Source organism: Orcinus orca, chromosome 10 (genome assembly GCF_937001465.1).
Source record: "Orcinus orca chromosome 10, mOrcOrc1.1, whole genome shotgun sequence".
Classification (NCBI taxonomy): Eukaryota; Metazoa; Chordata; class Mammalia; order Artiodactyla; family Delphinidae; genus Orcinus; species Orcinus orca.
Genome location: NC_064568.1, coordinates 54,322,995 through 54,349,718, shown reverse-complemented (window position 1 = coordinate 54,349,718; position 26,724 = coordinate 54,322,995). Strand labels below are relative to the sequence as shown.

The window sequence follows — 26,724 nt, the reverse complement described above, 5'->3', positions numbered from 1 at the left end:
ACAAATAAGATTTTAATGCCCCATCTTGCACTCAGTAAGTCAGTTTTTGAAATTATCTGAACATGTAAATTAATGTTTAATATTTAACCAAACATTTCCCTTGCCTCAAAAACTCAGGGAAACAATGTGCTTGTCCCTCTCCACTCTCAAAGGAATTGAGAAGGTAAAACAAGTAGAAAACATCAGTGATAAATGGCTGAGGTCTGGCAACCTGTATATGATGGAATATAGTTTTGAAATAATAGAGCTTCTGCCTATTATCAGGTTGGCACTGACATAGGCTGGAAATATCCATTTGTCTTGGGTAAGAACTCATCACTTGGATATGTTTAACTCTCAGAGGGTTCTATAATCTGTCCCAGTGGTTCCCAAAGTGAAGCATGGACCAACAACATCAGTATTCCTGTGAACTTGTTTGAAGTGTCAATTCTCAGGCCCCATCCCAGACCTCTGAGTGTGGGCCCCAATCACTCAAAATCAGTTTTTTCTTTGAGGTGATTCTGATGCAGCTAGTTTGAGAAATGCTGATTGATCCTATTTGGTTAATATGTATAGAGCCGTTATTATATAGAAAACACTGATTCAATATCCTGTAAAAACCGTTATGGAAAAGAAAAAAATAATACCCTGTGTGTGGTGGGGCAATAAAGATGCAAAACGCACATTCTCCCACAGAGGAAATTATGCTAAAGACACTAACTGGCAAGCCTCTGATGAAAGTCTTCTGAAGTGTCTGGACTGGCACACATGGAAAGTCTTGGTGGAGATCCACAGCTTGACGTGGTCTTTCTCTGATATTTGGTTTTGTTTTTATCTGCAGAAATTAAGTCCACATTTGTAATTTTTAATTTGTAAAGTGGAAGAGTGTTAAATTAAACAGAAAAGTTTAAGTAATCTTATATGGATAGCAAATTATATTCATGGAAAATTATAACTCAAAACAAAGGCAGTATTCGTTTTTAATGACATCTATATAAGTTTTGACTCAGGAAGTGGGGCAAGGAGTAACCTATTAGAATAAGGATAGCAGATACCACCCCTCCCAAGACACTCCCTTTATTGTTTCTGAGCTCTGCAACTAACCACCTACTCAGTGTCTTTGATGTCATTCTTATTGCAAATCATATTAGCTTCTTTGTGGATAGGGAATCCTATCCTGTTTATCCAGACAAGAAAAATAGAAACCACTCTAGGTATTTCCAACTGAGGGCCTTTAATACAGGAATTGTTTACAAAATGTTAGAAGGACTGAAGAAGAAACTAGAGGAGGAGGACATAGTAACACAGAGATTAATGATAACAAGAAACTGCTGATACCCCTCAGGCTGGCCAAACGAAACCGAGGAGTGGTGTCACCAGATGACAGGGCACACTGGTCCCTAATACTGCTAGAAGACTCTAGTTCTGTTGAAAGGGCCACCAATCCCACTGCGAGAGCTGCCAGACACTACTGCTAGCCTGGCCAGCCGTGCCATTTCCAGCAATAGTGCTGGAGCCAGCAGCTGAACCAGAACTTCTGAAGTTGCTGGAACATGTAGCTGCCTGCCAACACTGGTGACACCTCCTAAAGCCAAGAGAAAATGCACTTTCCCTTTCTCCTCTCCTCCAGTCTCCCACCAGTCCCTCCTATGGGCCGACCTAACCAGAAGTCAGCTGGAAAATCCAGGAAATGTAGTTTTCAAGGTCCTAGCATCTGGGATACTGACTAATACACAAAAGGGGGGCATGAAGCTTAAAGAAAGGGGGCAAATGACCTGCCCAGACATGAGGATACATCTTAAAACAATCACGTGGAACTCATGGAATCACAGAGTTTCAGAGCTTCAGGGACTCTTGGCATTCTTCTGCATGTGTTTTTTTTTCAAATAATTTTTAGCTACAGAACTGAGGGTTTGAAAGGAAATCTGCGGACTTGTTCATTACAAAGTAAAGGCAAAACTGTGGCAAAAGATGGTGTTAGAAGATGAGCTCCCTACCTGAAATGGGTTGTTCTCCATCTCTCTGCCAGGCTAGGACACCCTCCTCTCGTGGCTGGCAGTGCTGCTTGCTACTGGCTCAGGACTGCCCTATTCTCTGGAGCATTGCCCAGAGTGTGGCCTCCCGCCTGCTACTATGGGAGCCTACTACTGTAACCAGTTGATAAGGTGTACAAAAAGCCATCCACTCGTATCAAGGCAGGACAAGCCCAGTGGTGTGGAAGATGCTCCAGAGCCCTCCATGGAAGAAACCGGGGCCAGACTTCGCCTGAGCCCACAGCTGTACCCGGCTCCTCCTTATCTCCTCTCCTGTTTCACTTTCCTTGCATCAGCCCCTCAGTAAATCATGTGCGCCTGGATTCCTGCCTCAGGACTGCATCTAGGGACACAACCTAATCCTAACCCTAACCCTACCCTAAGACATTGCCCATACTCTTCTCTTCACCCTCATCTTTGAGCTGCACTTGAGTTGGCAGAGTGAGTCCCAGGAAGCCATCTATCTGAGTGGGAATAAACCTGATGTTCTGATCCTGGGGTCACTGTAGTGACTGACCCAGTAGTCCCTGTTACTGTTTTCAGAAAAATTAAACAATTCACAACCACTTTGACTATTTTTGTAATTTCCCTTAGGCCCCACCAAAGTGGGAGTCCAGAACAGCTGGTAGATAAAAACTAACAATTTAATAACAGAGATCTCACTAGGGTATTAGTGACTCCCAGACCATTTCCAGGGTTCTGTGGGTGATTTGTTAAGCCTTGACATGATTCTAGATTCTCCCCTCATTCCACTTTCTTCCTCCTTTTTATTTTCTTCCCACACTCAGTGTTAGTTTTTAAACCACCTGTGCCAAAGAATGGAGAGCAGGCCTCTTTCTGAAGCTGACTGGACACATCAATCTCCTTTCGTCCAGCACTTTCACATGGAGTCAGATGGCGAGGGCTCCTTCATAGTATCATGTCTCACTGTCTTTCTGAAGACATTCTGCAAGGGTTTTCCTTGCCAAGCTTCAAATTACAGGGTCTTATAAAAGGCCCTTTAACCTGCCATTTGTCAGGGGTTTTTTGTTTTGTTTTGTCAGCTTCTGACCTGTTCTAACATAGAAGGACCATACAGTCATTGCTGGCAACTTGTCAGCTTCTGACCTGTTCTAACATAGAAGGACCATACAGTCATTGCTGGCAACTGCTCCTTGGTCTCTGGTGATGGCCAAAAGCTTTCATTCACAGTAAATAGTATTTAATATATTTCCAACTGCATAAAAGACTGAAAGGGACCTTATTATGGGTGAATTGTGTCACCTTAAAATTCATATGTTGAAATTCTGACTTCCCAGTATCTCAGAATGTGACCTTACTTGTGAATAGGGTTGTTACAGACATAATTAGTTAAGTTAGTGTGAGGTCGTGCTGGAATTGGGCAGGCCCTTAATCCAATATGACTGATGTTTTTATAAAAGGGGGGCATTTGGAAACAGCCATGCACACAGGGAAAACACCATGTGAAAATGAAGGCAGAGATTGGGGTGATACTTCTACAAACCCAAGGAATGGCAAAGATTGCCAGCAGCACCCAAGAGCAGAGGCAGGGAACAGATTTGCCCTCAGAACCCTCAGGAATAGCCAACCCTGCTGACACCTTGATCTTTAACTTCTAGCCTCCATAACAATACATTCCTGTTGTTTAAGCCATACAATTTGTGATACCTCATTATGATAGCCCTAGAAAACAGGGCTGGGGCTAGAGCTTCAAGATGGTGGAGGAGTAAGACATGGAGATCACTGACCTCCCCACAAATACATCAAAAATACATCTACATGTGGCACAACTCCTACAGAACACCTACTGAATGCTGGCAGAAGACCTCAGACTTCCCAAAAGCTTTGATTTTACCATTTGTCCTAGGGTGCTGTCTGTATTTTTTGTTTGTTTGTTTTAGTGTAGTTTTTGGTTCTTGTTTTCATTGGTGGATTTGTTTTTTGGTTTGGTTGCTCTCTTCTTTCTTTCTTTTTTTTTATTACATGTTTATTTTTTATTTTTAATAATATATTTTTTATTTTAATAACTTTATTTTTTCTTTCTTTCTTTCTTTCTTTCTTTCTTTCTCCCTCCCTCTCTCTCTCCCTCCCTCCTTCCCTCCCTCCCTTTCTCTCTCTCTCTCTTTCTTTCTCTCTTTCTTTCTCTCTCTCTCTCCCTCCCTCCCTCCCTCCCTTCCTTCCTTCCTTCCTTCCTTCCTTCCTTCCTTCCTTTCTTCCTTTCTTTCTTTTCCCTTTTCTTGTGAGCCATGTGGCTGACAGGGTCTTGGTGCTCCAGCTGGGTGGAAGGCCTGAGTCTCTGAGGTGGGAGAGCCAAGTTCAGGACATTGGTCCACCAGAGACCTCCCTGCCCCATGTAATACAAACATCCAAAGCTCTCAGATCGCCATCTCAACACGAAGACCCAGCTCCACTCAACGACCAGCAAGCTACAGTGCAGGAAACCCTATGCCAAACAACTAGCAAGACAGGAACACAACCCCACCCATTAGCAGAGAGACTGCCTGAAATCATAATAAGCTCACAGACACCCCAAAACACACCACCGGACGTGGTCCTGCCCACCAGAAAGACAAGATCCAGCCTCATCCACCAGAACACAGGCACCAGTCCCCTCCACCAGGAAGCCTACACAACCCACTGAACCAACCTTACCCACTGGGGGCAGTCACCAAAAACAATGGGAACTACGAACCTGCAGCCTGTGAAAAGGAGACCCCAAACACAGGAAGTTAAGCAAAATGAGAAGACAGAGAAACACACAGCAGATGAAGGAGCAAGATAAAAAACCACCAGACCTAACAAATGAAGAGGAAATAGGCAGTCTACCTGAAAAAGAATTCAGAGTAATGATGGTAAAGATGATCCAAAATCTTGAAAACAGAATGGAGAAAATACAAGAAATGTTTAACAAGGACCTAGAAGAAATAAAGAGCAAACAAACAATGATGAACAACACAAAAATGAAATTAAAAATTCTCTAGAAGAATAGCAGAATAACAGAGGCAGAAAACGGATAAGTGACCTGGAAGATAAAATAGTGGAAATAACCACTGCAGAGCAGAATAAAGAAAAAGAATGAAGAGAATTGAGGACAGTCTCAGAGACCTCTGGGACAACATTAAACGCACCAACATTCAAATTATAGGGGTCCCAGAAGAAGAGAAAAAGAAATGGACTGAGAAAACATTTGAAGAGATTATAGTTGAAAACTTCCCTAATACGAGAATGGAAATAGTCAGTCAAGTCCAGGAAGCACAGAGCGTCCCATACAGGATAAATCCAAGCAGAAACACGCCAAGACACTTACTAATCAAACTATCAAAAATTAACTACAAGAGAAAAGCACTAAAAGCAGCAAGGGAAAAGCAACAAATAACATATAAGGGAATCCCCATAAGGTTAACAGCTGACCTTTCAGCAGAAACTCTGCAAGCCAAAAGGGAGTGGCAGGACATATTTAAAGTGATAAAAGAGAAAAACCTACAACCAAGATTACTCTACTCAACAAGGATCTCATTCAAATTCAACAGAGAAATTAAAACCATTGTAGACAAGCAAAAGCTAAGACAATTCATCACCACCAAACCAGCTTTACAACAAATGCTAAAGGAACTTCTCTAGGCAGGGAACACAAGAGAAGAAAAACACTTACAATACCATTTTCTTAATTGTTTTGGGTTTGTTAATAGGAACACACATACGGATAACTACCTTAAATGTAAATGGATTAAATGCTCCAACCAAACGACAGAGACTGGCTGAATGGATACAAAAACAAGACCCATATATATGCTTTCTAAAGGAGCCCACTTCAGACTTAGGGACACATACAGACTGAAAGTGAGGGGATGGAAAAAGATATCCCATGCAAATGAAAATCAAAAGAAAGCTGGAGTAGCAATTCTCATATCAGACAAAATAGACTTTAAAATAAAGACTATTAGAAGAGAAAAAGAAGGACACTACATAATGATCAAGGGATCGATCCAAGAGGAAGATATAATAATTGTAAATATTTATGCATCCAACATAGGAGCACCTCAATACATAAGGCAAATGCTAACAGCCATAAAAGGGGAAATCGACAGAAACACAATCATACTAGGGGACTTTAACACCCCACTTTCACCAATGGACAGATCATCCAAAATGAAAATAAATAAGGAAACACAAGCTTTAAATGATACATTAAACAAGATGGACTTAATTGATATTTATAGGATGTTCCATCCAAAAATAACAGAATACACTTTCTTCTCAAGTGGTCATAGAACATTCTCCAGGATAGATCATATCTTGGATCACAAATCAAGCCTTGGTAAATTTATGAAAATTGAAATCGTATCAAGTACCTTTTCCGAACACAATGCTATGAGACTAGATATCTATTACAGGAAAAAGTCTGTAAAAAATACAAACACATGGAAGCTAAACAATACACTACTAAATAAACAGGAGATCACTGAAGAAATCAAAGAGGAAACCAAAAAATACCTAGAAACAAATGACAATGAAAACACGACGACCTACAACCTATGGGATGCAGCAAAACAGTTCTAAGAGGGAAGTTTTTAGCAATACAGTCGTATCCCAAGAAATAAGAAACATCTCAAATAAACAACCTAACCTTACACCTAAAGCAATTAGAGAAAGAAGAACAAAAAACCCCAAAGTTAGCAGAAGGAAAGAAATCACAAAGATCAGATCAGAAATAAATGAAAAACAAATGAAGGAAACAATAGCAAAGATCACTAGAAGTAAAAGCTGGTTCTTTGAGGAGATAAACATAATTGATAAACCATTAATTAGCCAGACTGATCAGGAAAAAAAGGGAGAAGACTCAAATCAGTAGAATTAGAAATGAAAAAGGAGAAGTAACAACTGACACTGCAGAAATACAAAGGATCATGAGAGATTACTACAAGCAACTATATGCCAATAAATTGGACAACCTGGAAGAAATGGACAAATTCTTAGAAAAGCTCAACCTTCCGATACTGAACCAGGAAGAAATACAGAATATAAAAAGACCAATCAGAAGCACTGAAATTGAAACTGTGATTAGAAATCATCCAGCAAACAAAAGCCCAGGACCAGATGGCTTCACAGGTGAATTCTATCAAACATTTAGAGAACAGCTAACACCTATCCTTCTCAAACTCTTCCAAAATATCACAGAGGGAGGAATACTCCGAAAATCATTCTACGAGGCCACCATCATGCTGATACCAAAACCAGACAAAGATGTCACAAAGAAGGAAAACTATAGGCCAATATCACTAATGAATATAGATGAAAAAATCCTCAACAAAATACTAGCAGACAGAATCCAACAGAACATTAAAAGGATCATACACCATGATCAAGTGGGGTTTATCCCAGCAATGCAAGAATTCTTCAGTATACGCAAATCAATCAATGTGATAAAACGTATTAACAAACTGAAGGAGAAAAACCATATGATCATCTCAATAGATGCAGAAAAAGCTTTTGACAAAATTCAACACCCTTTTATTATAAAAACTCTCCAGAAGGTAGGCATAGAGGGAACTTACCAGAACATAATAAAGGCTAAATATGACAAACCTACACCCAACATTGTTCTCAATGGTTAAAAACTGAAACTGTTTCCTCTACGATCAGGAACAAGACAAGGTTGTCCACTTGAACCAGAATTATTCAACATAGTTTTGGAAGTTTTAGCCACAGCAATCAGAGGAGAAAAAGAAATAAAAGGAATCCAAATTGGAAAAGAAGAATTAAAGCTGTCAATATTTGTAGATGACATGATACTATACACAGAGAATCCTAAATATTCTACCAGAAAACTACTAGAGCTAATCAATGAATTTGGTAAAGTAGCAGGATAGGAAATTAATGCACAGAAATCTCTTGAATTCCTATATACTAGTGATGAAAAACCTGAAAGAGAAAATAAGGAAACACTCCCATTTACCACTGGAACAAAAAGAATAAAATACCTGGGAATAAACCTACCTACGGAGACAAAAGACCTGTATGCAGAAAACCATATGACAATGATGAAAGAAATTAAAGACGGTATAAACAGATGGAGAGACATACCATGTTCTTGGACTGGAAGAATCAACATTGTGAAGAAGACTGTACTACCCAAGCAATCTACAGATTCATTGCAATCCCTATCAAACTACCAGCAGCATTTTTCACAGAACTAGAACAAAAAATTTCACAATTTGTATGGAAACACAGAAGACCCCAAATAGCCAAAGCAATCTTGAGAAAGAAAAACAGAGCTGGAGGAATCAGGCTCCCGGTCTTCAGACTGTACTACAGAGCTACAGTAATCAAGACAGTCTGGTACTGGCACAAAAACAGAAATATAGATCCCTGGAACAGGATAGAAAGCCCAGAGATAAACCCATGCACATATGGTCACCTTATCTTTGATAAAGGAGGCAAGAATATACAATGGAGAAAAGACAGCATCTTCAGTAAGTGGTGCTGGGAAAACTGGACGGCTACATTTAAAAGAATGAAATTAGAACACTCCTGAACACCATACACAAAAATAAACTCAAAATGGATTAAAGACTTAAATGTAAGCCCAGACACTATAAAACTCTTAGAGGAAAACATAGGCAGAACACTCTATGGCATACATCAAAGCAGGATCCTTTTTGACCCACCTCCTAGAGAAATGAAAATAAAAACAAAAATAAACAAATGGGACCTAATGAAACTTCAAAGCTTTTGCACAGCAAAGGAAACCATAAACAAGGTGAAAAGAGAACCCTCAGAATGGGAGAAAATATTTGCAAACAGAGCAACTGACACATGATTAATCTCCAAAATATACAAGCAGCTCATGCAGCTCAATATCAAAAAAACAAACAACCCAATCCAATAATGGGCAGAAGATCTAAATAGACATTTCTCAATGAAGATATACAGATTGCCAGCAAACACATGAAAGGATGCTCAACATCACTAATCATTAGAGAAATGCAAATCAGAACTACAATGAGGGCTTCCCTGGTGGCACAGTGGTTGAGAGTCTGCCTGCCAATGCAGGGGATGCAAGTTCGTGCCCCAGTCCGGGAAGATCCCACATGCCACAGAGTGGCTGGGCCCGTGAGCCATGGCCGCTGAGCCTGTGTGTCCGGAGCCTGTGCTCCGCAACGGGAGAGGCCGCGACGGTGAGGGGCCCGCATACCGCAAAAAAAAAAAACTACAATGAGGTATCACCTCACACCGGTCAGAATGGCCATCATCAAAAAAATCTATGAACAATAAATGCTGGAGAGGGTGTGGAGAAAAGGGAACCCTCTTGCACTGTTGGTGGGAATGTAAATTGATACAGCCACTATGGAGAACAGTATGGAGGTTCCTTAAAAAACTGAAAGTAGAACTACCTTATGACCGAGCAATCCCACTACTGGGCATATACCCTGGGAAAACCATAATTCAACAAGAGTCATGTACCAAAATGTTCATTGCAGCTCTATTTACAAAAGCCAGGACATGGAAGCAACCTAAGTGTTCATCAACAGATGAATGGTTAAAGAAGATGTGGCACATATATACAATGGAATATTATTCAGCCATAAAAAGAAACAAAAGTGAGTTATTTATACTGAGATGGATGGACCTCATACACCTCACTACAAATAGGCTGTATGGACTGTCATACAGAGTGAAGTCAGAAAGAGAAAAACAAAAACTGTATGCTAACACATATATATGGAATCTAAAAAAAAGAAAAAAAGGTTCTGAAGAACCTAGGGGCAGGACAGGAATAAAGTCACAGACTTAGAGAATGGACTTGAGGACACGGGGAGGGAGGAAGGGTCAAATGGGACAAAGTGAGAGAGTGGCATGAACATATACACACACTACCAAATGTAAAATAGATAGCTAGTGGGAAGCAGCCATATAGCACCTGGAGATCAGCTCAGTGCTTTGTGTCCACCTAGAGGGGTGGGAGGGATTCGCAAGATGGGGGGAGATATGGGTATATCTGTTTATGTATAGCTGATTCACTCTTTTATACAGCAGAAACTAACACCATTGTAAAGCAATTATACTCCAATAAAGATGTTAAAAAAAAAAAAGAGGCCTGAATTCATCTCTCCTCCTACCTACATCATATACGAAACTCATTTTATTTAGTAAAGTTCTACTCCAGGATGTTGTTTTTCAATAGAACATCTCAATTTTTATGTATGTCTTCATGCTTATGTATCCTGTTTTTAAAAGCCTTTAATTTATTTTGTATTATGTATTATTTTTATTTTTGTTGTTATTCTTGCTTATTCTGATCATTTGTAAGTTTTTTTTAACTCTTGTATACATTGCTTTTTAAAATTAAATAATATAGATACATTTGTTATTTAGAGAGTTGAAAAATTAGCAAACTTACTTTTCTAGCTGTTTCCTCTCTTCTCCAGTTTCCAAATTTGTTTATTCATATTACTGTTTTTATATCCAGCTTCATAATATTTACATTTTGTTATATAACATAATTAAAATTATTCAACTTTAGGTCTGCATTTAAACAAAATCAGTATTCATTTTCAATCATTTTATAATATGGCTATGCAATTCTTGAATTTTCATTTTTATTTATATCACATTTTTCTGAATTTCATAAACCGGTAGTTTTTAGAGAAGCCATTGTGAGTGTTATAGTACAATGTCTGTGCATATGTCAGAATGTCTATATTTTACATTCATATGTAAATGACACCGATACATAGGGTATAAAATTCATGTCACTTTCCCCTTTTAAAACTCGTTGCACTGCAATTCTTTGTTTTGTTTTCGTTTACTTTGTTGTTTGTTTTTTTTTCCCAATATTGGTGTTGCTAAAGTAATCCTGATTTTCTACCTGATAGCTAAATTTATTTTTCAGTATGGATGCCTCAAGTATTCTTTCTATCCCTGAAATTCATTTGTTATTGCTTGTTTTGTAACAAATTTTTCCTAAAATGTGATATTCCATTTTGATGTAGGTTTATGAAAGTCTTTATTTGTTTTTTTAGAAACATTTAGTTAAACCTTGAATATTTTTGTTAGGTGGATTTCCCCAAAGCCTTTCCAGCAGATCTGTGACTTGGTTTTCGGAAATATCTACTCCACTTCTCATTCCAAATTTCTCTGTATTTGGCAGATATACCTCAACATCTGTTGTCTGGAGTTTTAGTATTTTCCCAGTCTTGTTGTATAGCCTCAGCTTCTCAGATTTTTCTTATCATTTTCATTTCATTGGGTTTTCTGGAAAAGATGCTTATTTTTCTGCAGGCAGTCTGGGATGGTTTACCTGAAAATTAGATCTAATGAAGGGTAATCCTGTAAGAGTTGTCATACTTTTGGGTTAGTGTGGGGAATAGCCCAGCCCCAGAGTGGGAGTCAGGCCCAGGTTGAACCAGGGCTCTGTCTGTCACACACCAGCTCTGTGGCCCCCGTTAGACAACCAAAACTCTCTGAATCTCTGCTTCCTTACAAGGTTGCCTTGAGGATTAAATAAGCAACCTACTTGAAGTTATGAGGAAGTTACCTGTATACCCACTATAAGCAGAAGTACAAGCTACTATTATCATATTTATTGAAAAGCAACCATCAGGCTATAGGAAGTAAGATCCGTCCATGCAGGACCAGACAGCAGTCCTTCCAGTGTGCTCAGCTCCTTTTAGGTCTGTTTGGAAGTTCTCTTTTCCTGTTCTTCATCCCCTGCCAAAACATGATTCATTGCAGCTCTGGTTGGTAGAAAGTATTCTGTTGGATTGGGGATGGTGGGAGAGAGGTAGAGAGAAAGGTTTTAAAAAATATATCACATTGGAACTTGACTTTCAAGTACTTGGATGCAGTCAATTTTGAGAGGATTCAAAGGCGATTTATAAATATCACTAGGGGTTAGGAAGCCATTCTTTTACCAAACACTAAAGAAGCTAATAGGATTTTCCTTGGAGGAGAAAGTCAGCGGGGAGATTTCATACTCTACCACTTGTGATACAGGTGAGATTAATAGCCAGCTGAGATTCTTTGTCTCCATTGATGATGGGGCAGATGAAAATTGATTTTAGTTGCATGATGATAATCTCCAGACAGCGAAAGCAAGGTTAGGCTTCCTTGTAGGGAGGGACCACCCCCTTGGGATATGGGGAGACTGGGAATGGCTACTGGAGAGGTAATAAAATACTGGGTTCTTCAAGTGGGAAGAAATTTACATTACCTCCTAGGGGAGTCTGGGGGCCCACCTGCCTCTCCATTTTATTGCGACCCGACCCTCCACAGGAGCTATTAGCCATTGACTTTTGGGTGGGATTATGAGTCACCTTTCTGGATATCTTTAAAAGCTGGACAAATGATTATGGTTACTTTACGGTATTTCCTGAACTTTCTGACAGCCACTTCACTGTGCTTGCACACATTAAGCTCTGCTCCAAGTGGTCCTGTGGTCACAGCATCAGCATTGCCTGGGAGCTGGTGAGAAGTGCAGATTCATGGGCACAGCCCAGACCTGCTCAATCAGTGTCCCTAGGGTTGGAGTCCCAGGATTCGGTGTTTTAACAAGCCCTTTAGGTGATTTTTATACATGACAAAATTTGAGAATGACTGAATTTGATTGCTCTTTACTGGTTAAGAACCCATGTGAGCTTCTTGTGTTTATTTTCCACCTCTTGGCAACACATGCAAACAAGTTAAAAGCAGGGTAAAGTATTTCTTTGCAGGATCCTTACATTGTTTTATTTGTCAGCTAACCTTTTAATAGTATTTCTTAGAGTCCATTTTGCCATACGATAGATTGCCAAGATCATGATTAAGAAGCTTATTCAAATGTATTTAAAATGTTTAAATGGAAACAACCTGGAGATATAATTGCCTAAATTTAATCAAGGATTTAATTTGTAGCTCAGACCAGCCAAATGCATTTTCCTATTTTTCAGTTCCCTGCTTGTACAAAGAAATTAAAAAGTATGGAATCATAGACTGAGCAGTGACCCTTTGAAGCATACTGCAGTGTGCCCACTTATTCTCATTAGCTGTATTATCTCAATATCATCCTGTTCCCTGGGACTTGTAGTTCCCAAAACTAGACTAGAACAAGTGGGGTAAAAAAGATAGCAGTATCTTTTTTCGGTCAAGGGTTATAAATTATTGCCAGGCATATTAGCGTACACATTGCTATGAGAATTAATAGAATAGGTTAAACATTCTGTTCTTGATTCTGTTTGTTAAAAAGTGCCCTGTTTTAGCATGCCATGTCCAGCTGCCCTCAAACCACTAAACTGGGGAGAAGTGTGATTGAGAATTGGGAGACATTTCATGTAAATCTGATGATGGCCACTGCTGGTGAAGGACCATTTTTGTTGCCCCCTCCATTCTACCAGTGGTGATAGGTTTTCACTGAGCTCTTTGCACTTGTTTTACACAAGCCCGAACTCTGAATACTTTGTGCCCCACGATGTCCATCTTTTAGACCCTGAAATCTCCAGGCTAGGTTTAACAGAGCAGCAGTTTATCAACCATGGTTTGCCAAGTCAGCATCAATGCTCACTCTGAGAAAAAGATGGAACAGAAAAGGTTGGTGATGTTCTAATCAGGGTGGGAAATTTGCATTTCAGTGATGCTTTGCCTATCAAAAATGCTGGATTAGGATGCAGTGTAGTGGACCACTTCCATTGCTCTAGGTGTGATGAGGATAGCAGAGTCTAAGTAAAATTGTGTGTCTTCTTCTTCTCTCCTGGCTAGAGTTACGTGGGTACATCCAAATTCTTCTTTATGAAGACAGTCAAGACATTTCAGTAACACATCATTCCATGTAATTGCATCTTGTGCAGACTTGGCTGTTTCTTGCTTCTAATCAGAAAGAAACAGGAGAAAGGACAGCTAGATTGCACACTATTGAGAATAAGATAAGGTATGTGTTGTAGTTTTTCGCCAACATTTTATTATGAAAATGTTCAAACATATGGAAAAATGGAAATCAGCTTATAGTGGACTCACTATTCTAGATTCTACAATTTATCTTTTACTGAACTTGCTTTACTGTGCACTCATCCCTCTATTCAGTCATCAGTCTATCTTATGTTTTTCAATAAGACATCAGTTGCACACAGCAGTACACTTCAATTCTAAATGCTCAGCATGCATCTCATTAACTAGAGTTCAATACTTGTTTTTTTGGTTTTGGGACTTTCATAAAATGAAATACACTGACCTTAAGTATGTCATTCAAAGTGCTTTGCCAAACATATCCATCTGCGTAATCCAAACCCTATCCACATATAGAATATTGCTCACTACCCTAAAAATTAATTAATGTATGTGTTCTGAATTGATGTATACATACTGCTAGACCTCTGACACTTTTCTTAATTTAATGAGGCTCCCCTAGGGCTTCACATGGAAACTCTGGGGGCTGACGTGTTTATCTTCTCTGCTATCTTTCTCTACTCTCTTACTTAATGAAAATGACATGCTACTCAGTCTAATTGCCATCCTACATATCCTACACTTAGCTCATGGTTTAATTTTCTAATGTTCATCAGAATTAATAGAAGAATGCCAAGCTACATGAGTTAACTTTATTCAGCTTCCTCCCCTCACCAGCCACCTCCAGTAAAAGTAAATAGACTCATGCTAATTGATCCACAGCTTTCTCCATGCTCATTGCTCCTCAGGAAGGAGGGCCAGATGCAGGAAGGCAATCTGTTGTTATTTTTTAAACCAATTCTGGTTCATTGTTAATGACTGCTGGTTGCTGGGAGTGCTGTGTTAGGAAGGATCCTGAGGCTCTGTCTATACTTAGTGAGAATGTACCACAATTGCTTAGTGCTGTCTGCCACAGGTAGAAGCTGGGGCTGGGAAGCAACAGCAGGTGTGTCATCTCTTTTACATACTAGACTTGTGTGAGCTCCTGGACTATTCCATGTAACCATCCGAAAACATGTCTAGATTGAACCAGGCAACTGAAAAGGGCAGAAGGACACTGAATGCCAGTCTAAAACATCTGTCCTAGTTCATATTTGTATCTTATTAAAATAATCAGTGTTGCTTTGAAACAGTTCTACCCACAAACAGGATGTCTAAATCGGGTTTAAAAATACAAAGCGGGGGGAATTCCCTGGCGGTCTAGTGGTTAAGACGCCAAGTTCTCACTGCTGGGTTTGATCCCTGGTTGGGGAATTAAGATCCCATAAGCCCTGTGGTGCAGCCAAAAAAACAAATAAGGCAGGGGAAAAAGAGAGAGGGAAAGGCAGGGACCGATGTGTTCTATCATTCTAAGCATGAAAATGTGTCACTATTTGCCTTAAGGCTGATATACTCCAGGAGTCACCCTTCTTATGCAAAGTATAAAATTCTAAGTAGTGAACTATTTGAATCACTGCTACTGTGGGATCATAATGCCCAGTTCAACTTTTCTGCTTTTCTCTAAGAAGCAAATAGATATGGGGCCAGTCAAGATTATTCTTTGTGCGTGGGGGTCAGGAAAGTAAGGTGAGGAATCCAACTTTGCTTTCGTCGTCAGCTTTATTTGTAACACCTCAGCAGATGTCAAGACAATGTGTTTTGTTGCTCTTAGCCTCCGTGCTATCCCTCTTCACAGCAGTGTTCCCCACGTGTGAGTTGCTTGGCTCAGAAGCATTTTTTGAAGACTCAATTTTCAAAGTAAATACACCCACATAAGTCAGTAGTACTTTCAAAAACAAAGGTTATCACATTTTTCCAAGGGGGATAGATGAGAGAAGGGAGGATGCTGAGACAGAGTGTGAGTTTATGTTGACTGGCAGGTCCCATAAAGATTACATCCATAGTGCACTACCAAACTGAACAACAGCAGAGGGGAAGGGATGCGGGGCTGGGGAGGGAGGGCTCAGATGAGAGCAAAGTTAAAAGAACCATTTTAGCAAGGTGTGAAGTTTAAGGGGCATGCTTGGAGGGTAGGTTTTCTTACCAAGTCTCCTGTGAACACCTGACCAGAAATACACAGGAGGGGAAACACACAGACACCCCACCTCCTTGAAGGGAGAACATTCTTATTTCATCAGGATTGCTGAGGAATGCTGCTGATGATAAGGCTACAGAAAATATTTCTGGGAGTGCATTTTCAGAACTTGGGAACAGAGACAGTCTGTCTGAACCCAGCTCAACTTTTCTTTCTTATCACTTCTTAAAAGCATGTTATCTTTAAGAGCCAAATTAACATTTCATGATATGGCTTCTCAGCAGCTGATATGTGGGCATCCCAGGGCTAGACAGGGATGACTAAGCAGTTCTGGAAAATGACTATCCCCAGAGCTGCTGGCTTGACAGTTTCCTTGTCTATCACAGATGGAGGCTATTTGTTCCTCTCTAGATATAAGTGGCTCTGTAAGCAGAGGACTCTTTGCTCCAGGAAAGGTGTGAATAGTGTAATAAACAAAAGGAGCCACACAGTATGTTCTTATGAGAAGCCAATTAATTAGCCATATCAACATGGTCAAAGTATGGTTCATTTTCTGTTTTGAATAGTGCACGACACAGAATTTTCTCAATGCATTCAAAGATACACTTAGTAACATGGCAGACAAACATTCTAATAGTAGGGTGCTCTGCTGGGTAGTCTGCAAAGTAAACCTCAAAAATAAAATAAAATCAATGCAATCCTCATTCCTAGAAGATGAGTCCCAGTGTTTAAATTTTGACTTTTGATAGTCTGTTTTCTTGACACCTTGAAGAATTTCAAGTGCCATATTAGAATGCACTTTAATGTTTTAAAATAGGAGAGGTTTTCAAAAACATACAGCTCTGTAAAGTGAGGTATATCAATGTATTTTTGTGAGTAGCTTATGATAAGTTTTATCACATGGTTAAAACATTATAGAATCAAATAAAACTAACTGTGCCTGGTAAAAGATCACTTCTAGTAGATTTCTTTAACTATGTATAAAATTACATTAGAGAGTTGTAGGATGGCCATTTTTCCTGGAATGCATTGTTAGCTTTCTGTTTTCTATTATTAGATAAAGGCACTTTGAACAAAAGTTTTTTCATAAATTCTGGGATATTAGATTCTTTTCACTTATGATTTCTCCCTTCTATTTTTATTATCATAGGGTAACATTTTTTAAAATATTGCCTGTTATACAGAATTTGAATGTCATTATCCTACATGGCTTCTGATACCAGAGGATATCAGAAAAATTTAGAGAGGTACAGCTGTGGACCAAAATTCAAACAGCTAAAATTCAGGGTTCATTACACACACACACACACACACACGCACGCACGCACGCACACCCCCAATGAGGTAAGTAGGCTGGTTTTTATGTACTTTGAGGAATAACAGTTCTTTTTCTTACTGTTTCCCGATAAAACCAAATACAATTCTCTTTCATTTATTTTGCAAGTTTTATTTTCTTAGACTTCGGTTTTTCTTTTATTGCGTGTGTGTATATGTGTTCATCTAACTGTTTATATCTTTCAGTGGCAAAAACAACTGGCATTTTTTTGTAAAGGAAGGTTTAATATGTTTGCTATGAGTTTTTCTGTTGTTTTTCTTCTATACGTTTGATAAAATACTCAACTACTTAAACTCTATTCCAAGTTTACTTTCCCCACCCCCATGGGAGTTCACACAAACAAAACCCAGGTTTTTTTATTCTATTCTCTAAAAAAGGAAAAAGCATTAGTTGCAACCATTCTTTAGCCATTATTTTAGCCATCTCAGTCATGGAAGTAGACAGATAAGGAGACAGAGCAAGAGGTATATACATATATTTAGAAAGAAATAGTTCACAGAAACAGGCATGAACCATAGGACTGGATCTTGAACAAGCAGGCGTAATGGCCAGGAAAAATTTAGGTTCCTTAAGTGAGCTTCCTTTAAGAGGTTTTATGCACTATTTTAAGACTTATCTAAGTCTTGCCTGCGTCTTCATTTTGATCAGAACTCCAGTGACCTTTCCTGGCAGTCTTCAGTGGGCACGGTTACCCCCACTTCACCCCCACCTGCACCACTAGCACCATCACCATCACCCCACTCCTGCAGCTGGGTGACTCAGGAAGACTTCTAATGTGGGTTTTCCGTCCGATGTACTTTACTGACAGTCCTTCCAAAGGGGTTTAGTGGTCCCAACTTTGAACTGGATGGCATTGCTGTCCCTGCCTGGAGCTTCATTTGGAAGTGGAGGCAGGCACTATGCCATGGCAAGCACTCTTGCCCTCAGATAGGCAGATCTGAAAGGTGATCACCGACTGGGACTTAGTACATATTCAGGAGGGCTCTCATCGCAAGCCTTTCTCTGGGTACTTAGGCAGACAAAAGAGATTTTTCCTTTGAGCTCTCATTTGCCCATCTTGACTATATTTCTGTTACCTTAAAGAGCACATTTTAATCCAATTGTTTGCATGTCTCCCAATGAAAATATTTCCTTGAGTGCCTCCATATCAAGAAATATTTCATTCCATCTTTTCAAGGTCCTTGTGTCTGTGAGTGGGCTGGTATACATATCTATTCTTGGATAGAATGTTATGGACAATTCTATTTTAAGTAAAAATATAAAAAAGAATAGATAACAAATTAAATATAAAAACATGATTGCTTACATTAGTACATATACCTTCTTTTTATTTTACACAGCCTTCTGGTACATACAAACTCCAAAATAATAGGGTGTAACTTTAAGCAGCTTAATGTGTAATGTTTATTATTTACTTTTTTCTTCCATTTCTTTATTTTTTCTTCAATTTCTGTGTGCAACAAAATTCTAGGGTTTAGGAGAAATGGACTCATTCTTTTGTTTAAGGAGTAGGGGCCTGCTGTCCTTAGTAAACCTGGCTATTATCTTTCCTTCTCTGAGATAAAATGGCAGGCTCTGCCTAGGTGTTCCCCTCTACTAATATATGTCATCGGTTTTGTTTTGCATTCCACATAGTACTAGGAAAGAATGAGGTCATACGTTTTGAAAGTGCAGCATATTTCGTGGATTTTCTTTATGCATGGCTTCTTTTTGAGTCTGATTTTTTTCTTTTCCTTTTTAGGTCTCACTTATACCTTTATGCAGAATCTTATACATTGCATCCATTGAGGACATGGTTACAGATAATATAAGTGATTTTAAAAGCCACCAAGCATAAAGGGATTTTTCTAAGTCCGCAGAACAGCTAGCTTTCTGCTTAATTCAGTCCCTTCAGAATGTATCTCATGTCCCTGATATGTAAAGCCATACAATCATCTGCAAGTAATCAAAAGGGTAGACTCTTTAAAGAATCCAGTCCATAGGCAATATGTATTATGTTATTTAGTGAGCTTTGACAAAGTCATCTAGGCATTTGAACATTATTATCTACAGGAATTCTTTTTCTTTCAACATAGAGACATTTAGTTCAGATTTGTAGAGCAAAGAATGTCTGTTTCCTATGTGACATGAAGTGTCTCAATTTAATCCCCATTTTACTTCATTATAAAGGCACTGAGCTAATTATTTTTTGAGAAATAAACGATAAATAACAACTGACAATTAGACACAAATGCTTTGGAAGAATACCGTGTTGGCATTTGTGGGAAAATGTTTCTTCTTTTTAAATGTAAAACATTATAAGGGATTTGAGGGGGAAAAAATGAGGCTATCAAACTTTGCATTCCCATTTTTTGGGCTGCCGGAAAAAAATACCAATTTTTCACAATTGTGATTTGCTAGAAATAAGTTGTGAAAGATGATAAAATGATATGCTACCTTTTTAATTGTGGTGACAACTAGCCTTGAAGGGCTTATTAGCTCCATGAACTGAAGTCAAGTCTGTAGAATGTTGATTAGTAATTACGCATATCAGAACATTTCCAGATTAAAGGTGTTTTAATATTTTCTTGCCAGAAAAGACAACAGTCACATTACTATTTAATGGTGCTTGAGAAAACTGCATGGAGTAGAAGAAATAAGTACAGTCAGTTTCATGGAATATCCAAATGGATTTGGTTTTCACTCAGCTCCACCGTTGCTATGCAATGTTTTTCCCAGAACAAGGACCATCTTTCCATTTAATAAGATGGTTTCTTCAGGCTTCACTTGTTTTTTGTTTTTTTTTGCTTTATGAATAGTCTTCCAATGATTTAATATGAATTCATTTCATTTCCCCATTTTCTTGAGGATAGAGAAATCATTTGCTTCTTTGGTAGTTTCCTAAAATTCTTACTGCAATGTGAAGGGCATAATGCATTCTTGTTGATAAGAGTTCTTTTGTTAGTTTGGAAGAGGACAGAGGAGACATTTTCCTGTCTTCAAATTGTAATGCTTTAGAAGGCTGCTTACACTCTGGAAGAGTACATGTTTCCACATTTTAAATTTAATCTTTAGTTTGATACATTTACATTTTTCCATATGGATTAATGGAGACAGTCAAATCAGGCACAGGAAGTCACAGGATGTTTCTAGATGAAGATTTATAGGAAGATCTGCTCTTTAAAGGGAAATCAGAGAACTGAGAATTTGTGAAGGGGTGATCATGATTCAGTCTTTACATGGGACAGACTCACAGCTCTGTGGTCTATGAACCCTATACCAAAATTCCTAGAGCTGATCTTTTTGTTTTTATTTATATTGGTTTCCTGTCTCTCTTAGAGTTTGTGAGTTTGGTAAAGGAATGTTTTTTTAAAGGATGAATTGCTTTAGTTATTTAAACTTATATATTAGAATCCCCCTTGGATATTCTTCTTGTCTTACAGCAAAATGCATAATTTTGAAGGAGAACCGACATCTTGTTTCTGTCATTGCTTCTGTGCTCTCCATGACTACAGAGAAGGATTTAGGTGGAAATTATTTAGGATTCTTTTTTTAATGGTTTTAAAATACACAAATTAACTTATGTGAAAACATAGCCTTAGGCTTAATTTTATGACCCATACATTTTGAATATTCAAAATCGGGCTAATAAAAAAAAGCAGTAGATATTCTCAGGGGTTTAATTTTACTCATATGGTGAGAATTGATGGTTTATGAGTTTTACTACATTTCATTAGGGAAGTTTTACCAGGGAAGCAGGGTGGAATATATACAAGGTTTATCCTACACTGGCAAAATGGAGCCCTCAATAGAGTTTGTTTACACATCCTGATTAACTTGATTGCCTACCTTGTCAGGAAACACTATGCAAATGATTTTATTTTCTGGGTTATTAGACCAAAAAAGAGACAGAAAATCACTTTTATTACAGAGCAATCTTTGCATGCACATTTTACATGTTTATAAGAATCTCTTTAAAGGGAAGTGGTACAGGATGACTGCGTCTTTGACGATCTAGCTGCTAGCTACCCAAAAGAAATGACACATTGCTTAAGATGTTGATTTTATGGCGCCTTTTGGGAGTATAAATTTTATTTTTCATGTCTCTCACTATATATAGAACAACATAAGTGATATATTTGTAAGATATTAGTAGAGATGTTTAAGGGAAAGTAAAATGACATGGTTTTTTTTATTTTGTTAATTTTGTTTTTATAAATTTTGATTCAGATTGCCTTTCACCTCCTAGGAATCTTTAATGAATTGATTTTTTTGTTTGTTTGTTTGCTCTATCTTTGCAATTGATTATGTATATTTATGGCTCATTTTTTACAATATTCAAGTACCAAATTATCTCTGTTCACATCGCCAAAAAGTTTTGAAAGTCATTGCCACTAGTTAGTGCTATCCTGATCAGAAATGTTAGAAACCCAGAATCCTCTTTCAATTTCTGTACTTTCCATACCAGTATTTGAATTTTTTGTTTTTGTTTCATCTAAGCACTTTGACTTTTGTGCCCTGTCATTAAACTTCTGTGTATATTTTTCTGCCTCTTTGCTACAGTTTGATTATCTGGGCTAATTTTTTAACACATGCATGTTGACTAGAAAATGATGTTCTTTTAGGAATTTTTATGTCACTATAACTCATTAAACTAAACATCTCTCTCATTTCTCAATCCAAAAGAATGGGAATATATAGTTTTTTAAATTTCAGAATTTGCATCTACTTTAAAGGGTTTCTGTGTTCTTCATGTGCAATGTTTAGCAAAGTTTATATATGTGTAGAGGATTGGGTAGCAGAAAATACAGTCTACCAGAGGGCGTTCTGTTATCTTGTGGTTTGAAAGGCAAGTTTAACTCTACAGAATTGCAGGCAGGAAGAGACATTACACAAATAAGCCAATCATATTTTGACATCAGAGTCTTGTGTTGACACTTCCATCAAAACATGAGACAATAAAACCTTAATCTTGACACATAAGTTCCTGTAAGTGTTGTGCAGAGGAAAAGTTTTCTCTTGTATTTAGACTGAGTCTTCTAGGTCACAAAAGCACCAAGAAGAAAATGGACCAGATGGTTAGGTGTTCTGTACCTCCTCCCAAAACATCTGCCCTTGACCTGAGGAATGACTTTCTCGCCTTGTAAGATTGGCCCAAAATATAGCTCGAAGGTGACCTCTCTATCTGCTCTCCTATTAAGAAATAATCACACCTGCCCTTGTTACTTCTCATGACTTGTTTGTGGGTTTCTGGCAACACCATCAAGCAGTTCTTTATAATAGCCAGCCATTTATTTAGTGGGTTCTTTATTTCTACTCATCTAGGGAAGAAAAGTCTAGAAGTCCTGCAGAAATACCCAAAAGGAAAAAAACAAAACCAAACAAAATGGCTGAATTCTTGACACTTGTGATTTAAGTATCAAGAATTTGTGTCACTTGTGATGAAAGGAGAGTCTCCTTTCATCTGTCATGTAAGAAGGATAAGTGCCAGGTTAAATTTTTATTTCTGGTCTGGTTTCTCTGACAGAGACTCATACTTCTGCCCTAGAGTTAAATCTAATGGAAAAGACACCTATTGAAAGTAAATGGCTTGGGACTTCCCTGGTGGTTCAGTGGTTAAGAATCTGCCTGCCAATGCAGGGAACACGGGTTTGAGCCCTGGTCCGGGAAGATCCCACATGCTGCGGAGCAACTAAGCCCGTGCGCCACAACTACTGAGCCTGCACTGTAGAGCCTGTGAGCCACAACTACTGAAGCCTGCATGCCTAGAGCCCATGCTCCACAAGAGAAGCCACGGCAATGAGAAGCATACGCACTGCAATGAAGAGTAGCCCCCGCTCGCCACAACTAGAGAAAGACTGCGTGCAGCAACGAAGACCCAACGCAGCCAAATATAAATAAATTTTTAAAAAGAGAAAGTAAATGGCTTGTTTTTATCCGTAGAAACTGTCTTCTCCCCAACACAAATCAGTGTGGATTTTCACCTAGGAGTTTCTGTGGATAGCCATCAAATGCTGGTAGTGATCAAACAAGTTTAAAAAAAGTCTTATTTATGTGTGACCCTTAGTTATACTCTTTAAAATGCCATGTTTCTATTTTAACTTTACTAAAACTTAACAAGGTATAATTTTTACTCTCTGGTACCTCTTGCCAGTATTTATTGTCTGGGTCTAATTTGCAATGAGGTATAGCAATAAGCATTAAAAGCTTTAATGAATCAAGTATGAATATGTTTGAATGTCCTGACTTGCTGAAACTAAAAATGGGACAACAGAACAGAGGAATTATACCAGAACCATCTCAAGTATTCATGAAGCCTCTACACTAAGATTTGGTAGCCTAATTAAAGAACTGTCTGTTTGTGATCCCCTCCTATCATTTCTTAGACATTAATCAATGTGATCCTTAGCGTCCTTTTCAATCCTTCCCTCTGTGGGGAGACAGGAGGAGAGAAAACAGTATATAATAGTATAATTTCTCTGATCCTCTACACAGACCACCTAGTAATACTGTTGCGAAGCACATGCAAATGCAAATAGCTATATTGCTTCTGCATAATAGAAACTAATATACTAGTAACTCCAAACGGGACAAATGTTAAGATGGATCTTTTGCAAAGCAGACAACATAATATAACACTGAGAGTAATTATGCTCTCTTTTCTTTAGGGTAAGTGATGAATGTTCAGATTCAATACTTAATATTTGCTTTATAAAAAGTGCATTGTGCTCATTTATTTTTTTGGCATGGAAAGATGCTTTAGAAGATCATTCAATATTTTTAAAATCACCGACTAGAGATCATGATTTACCTGTATATTTTCATAAGCATATACCATAACTCATTCTGTTTAATGGCTAAAACACTTCCCTATAATCATCTTGAGACTAAAGTGATCTTCTGCTGAGACGCTTTCCTCCATGACAAATCAGAATTCTGTTATCTGATAAAAACACAAGGCCCTTCTTTTCCATTTTCCCCAAATTTAGAATGAATTAAAGACATCTATTCACCAGAAAACGTTTATTAAGAATGCATGATGGTAATGTTTGATGGCAAACTCAGACTAATACATGGATCTCAGATTCATGAATATAATTTCCCTGGATAGTTAGATATTTTAAGGTGGTTTAATGCCTGAGGAATAATGGCATTTATTGATTGCATCTTCACATATACACATGTGAGTGCCTCTGTGGGGATGCTTATCTATGTGTAGCTCTATATAAATGAGTACAAATGTTAGCTCTTTGACATGAGATGTTGAAACTATTAGAGATGGTCTACACAGAAGAGTCTAATTACTTTTGTTTCAAAAGTATATCGAGGAGTATTTAGGTCAAAGAATAATTTTTAGTCAGTTCATTCACATGCTTCAAACGGTTGAACCCTTGGTCCTTCATCTGTGATCAGGCTGTATATAACCACCATTTGCAGTCCTAAATCTAACGGATAGCCCAAGTCATGAGCAAATAAGTGTCCAATAATAAGGGTGGGGGACAAGAAAAAGACACAGATTTTTTTCTGTTAAGTCATTTATTGACTGTGATCTTATACAAATGACTTTGTTTTCTTGGATCTGTGTTTCCTTATGTATAGAATAGCCGTGTTACTTCGCAAGATTAGTGCAAGGATTAACTGATATTAACATATATGGAAGCCTAACATACTTCACTTGTATATTCACTTCGCTTTATAAATCTTCCCGTCTTGGTGGAGAAAAAGGTGAAATCAATGACTTAGTAAGCCAAGACAGCCTTTGGAGAGTAGAGAAAAGGTCCTTGGGTTGTCATAGCTGTCCGGGTAACCTCTGCTTCTGATATCCAGTTTTCCATAAATTTTGATTAATTATTTCACCTGTTTGTCACATACATTTTAACTCAAATGTAAAACTATATTTGTTTTTCATTTCTAACTCCCATCCCCCAAAATCATTCACAGAAGCCTTCGTCTTTATAACAAACTTCTACAGATTGGGAGAGACAGCTTCATACCATAAGTAGGCAAATCTCTTACCACTGTTAATCCGTGAGAAAAATATAAAAACTACCTTAGAAATATTTTATAGGGCTGACTTAGTTAATCTTATTAAGAAGTTATGACTGTAGAACTAGTTAGAGAGAGGTACTCTGTTCTGGGTTAATTGGGACGCATTGTTAGCAAAGCCTGGAAATCTGTGTATAAATGCAAGTGGCCAAAGTATTTTCCTGCTTGAGTTTTAAAAATTCTAATGAATATGGGTGGTTTCTGAATTTCTAGGCAATGCAGGATTTTCATGATGTTACAGTTCAGTTGTCTTTCAAACTAATTCTCTATGCAAGTTACTGCCCTAGATGCTGTGGCTACAGAAGAGGAAGTATTAAAAAAAAAAACTTTCTGCCCACCCCAAACCCCTGAATTAAAAATATCTAGTAAAGTGAAAAAGATGCATACAAAAAACAAAAAAAGAAAACATAGCAGTTGACTTTATATTCTTGTAACAATCGTTGGACGCATAGAGTATATGGGTAGCACTTCCTGGTGTGGTTGTCATGACCTACGCACGCCTGCTGTTTGTCCCTGCCCTTTCAGTGGTTGGGAGCCTCTCTGTGCCCACGGTGATTTTTGCCACTGCTCACTTACCCCTTCACTTCGAGAGCAAGTTTGGCAGTTTGTTTGAAACGGTACCTTTGCTCAAAGGAAACAGAAAATTCCTTTTTTGAGTTTTACTATGACTAGTACCAAAGTAGACTTTGTTCATATTGGGATTCTGGATGGTATAGGAGGAATGAATTCTTACTCCAGCCGTGCAAAAGTTTAGTGTAAAAAAGAGTAAATAAAACAAACTTGTAGAAGTCAAAAATAACACAGCTCTAGCACTTAGATATGTGGCCTTTTCTTTATTATAAAAGATGGTTAGTCCTACCGACTTTAGTGGATTCCCACAATGGTTCAGTAAAATAATGTGGGCAATTGGCTGGACACATAGAAGGCATTCTATAAATGCATGTTCTTATCTAACTTCTTAGAACCCTGTGTCAACTATGCTATTCCTAATGTCCATTAAGTAGGGAGCATTTTACTCCATGTGTAGAGCTTACTCTTTATTATTATTTTGACTCTTGAATGTTAGTCCTTCTCTTCCAGAGTTTTTATTCTGCTGGATTCCCTTTCTTCCCTTCTCTTTTTTTTCCCCAGTGCAAAATTTTAAGCAAACTCTCAGCCTTCAGGTAACAATTTCATGTGAAAAATTAACAATAATGTCATATCAGAGTAATGCCAGGAAGTTATGAAACTTCGCTGTTACTGACAGATGATTAATTTTCTTTTTATTATTAGGAAATTGTTTGTAGGCAACAGTAGAGAACAAACTCTGCTTGTATACATTGCCAGCTCTTGCTTAATTTAATTTCCCAAACAAACCCAAACTTAATTTTACCCCAAAATATAAGCCAGTTCCCATAGCAAAAATTTTACTGATTTCCAGT

The 26,724-nt window shown here is 38.2% G+C and overlaps 1 protein-coding gene across 6 annotated transcripts in view; it reads left to right on the top strand.

Moving 5' to 3' along the window:
- RBMS3 (RNA binding motif single stranded interacting protein 3) overlaps positions 1–26,724 on the top strand; it is a 724,151-nt gene that overhangs the window by 416,646 nt on the left and 280,781 nt on the right. The gene's annotated exons all lie outside the window — the stretch shown is intronic.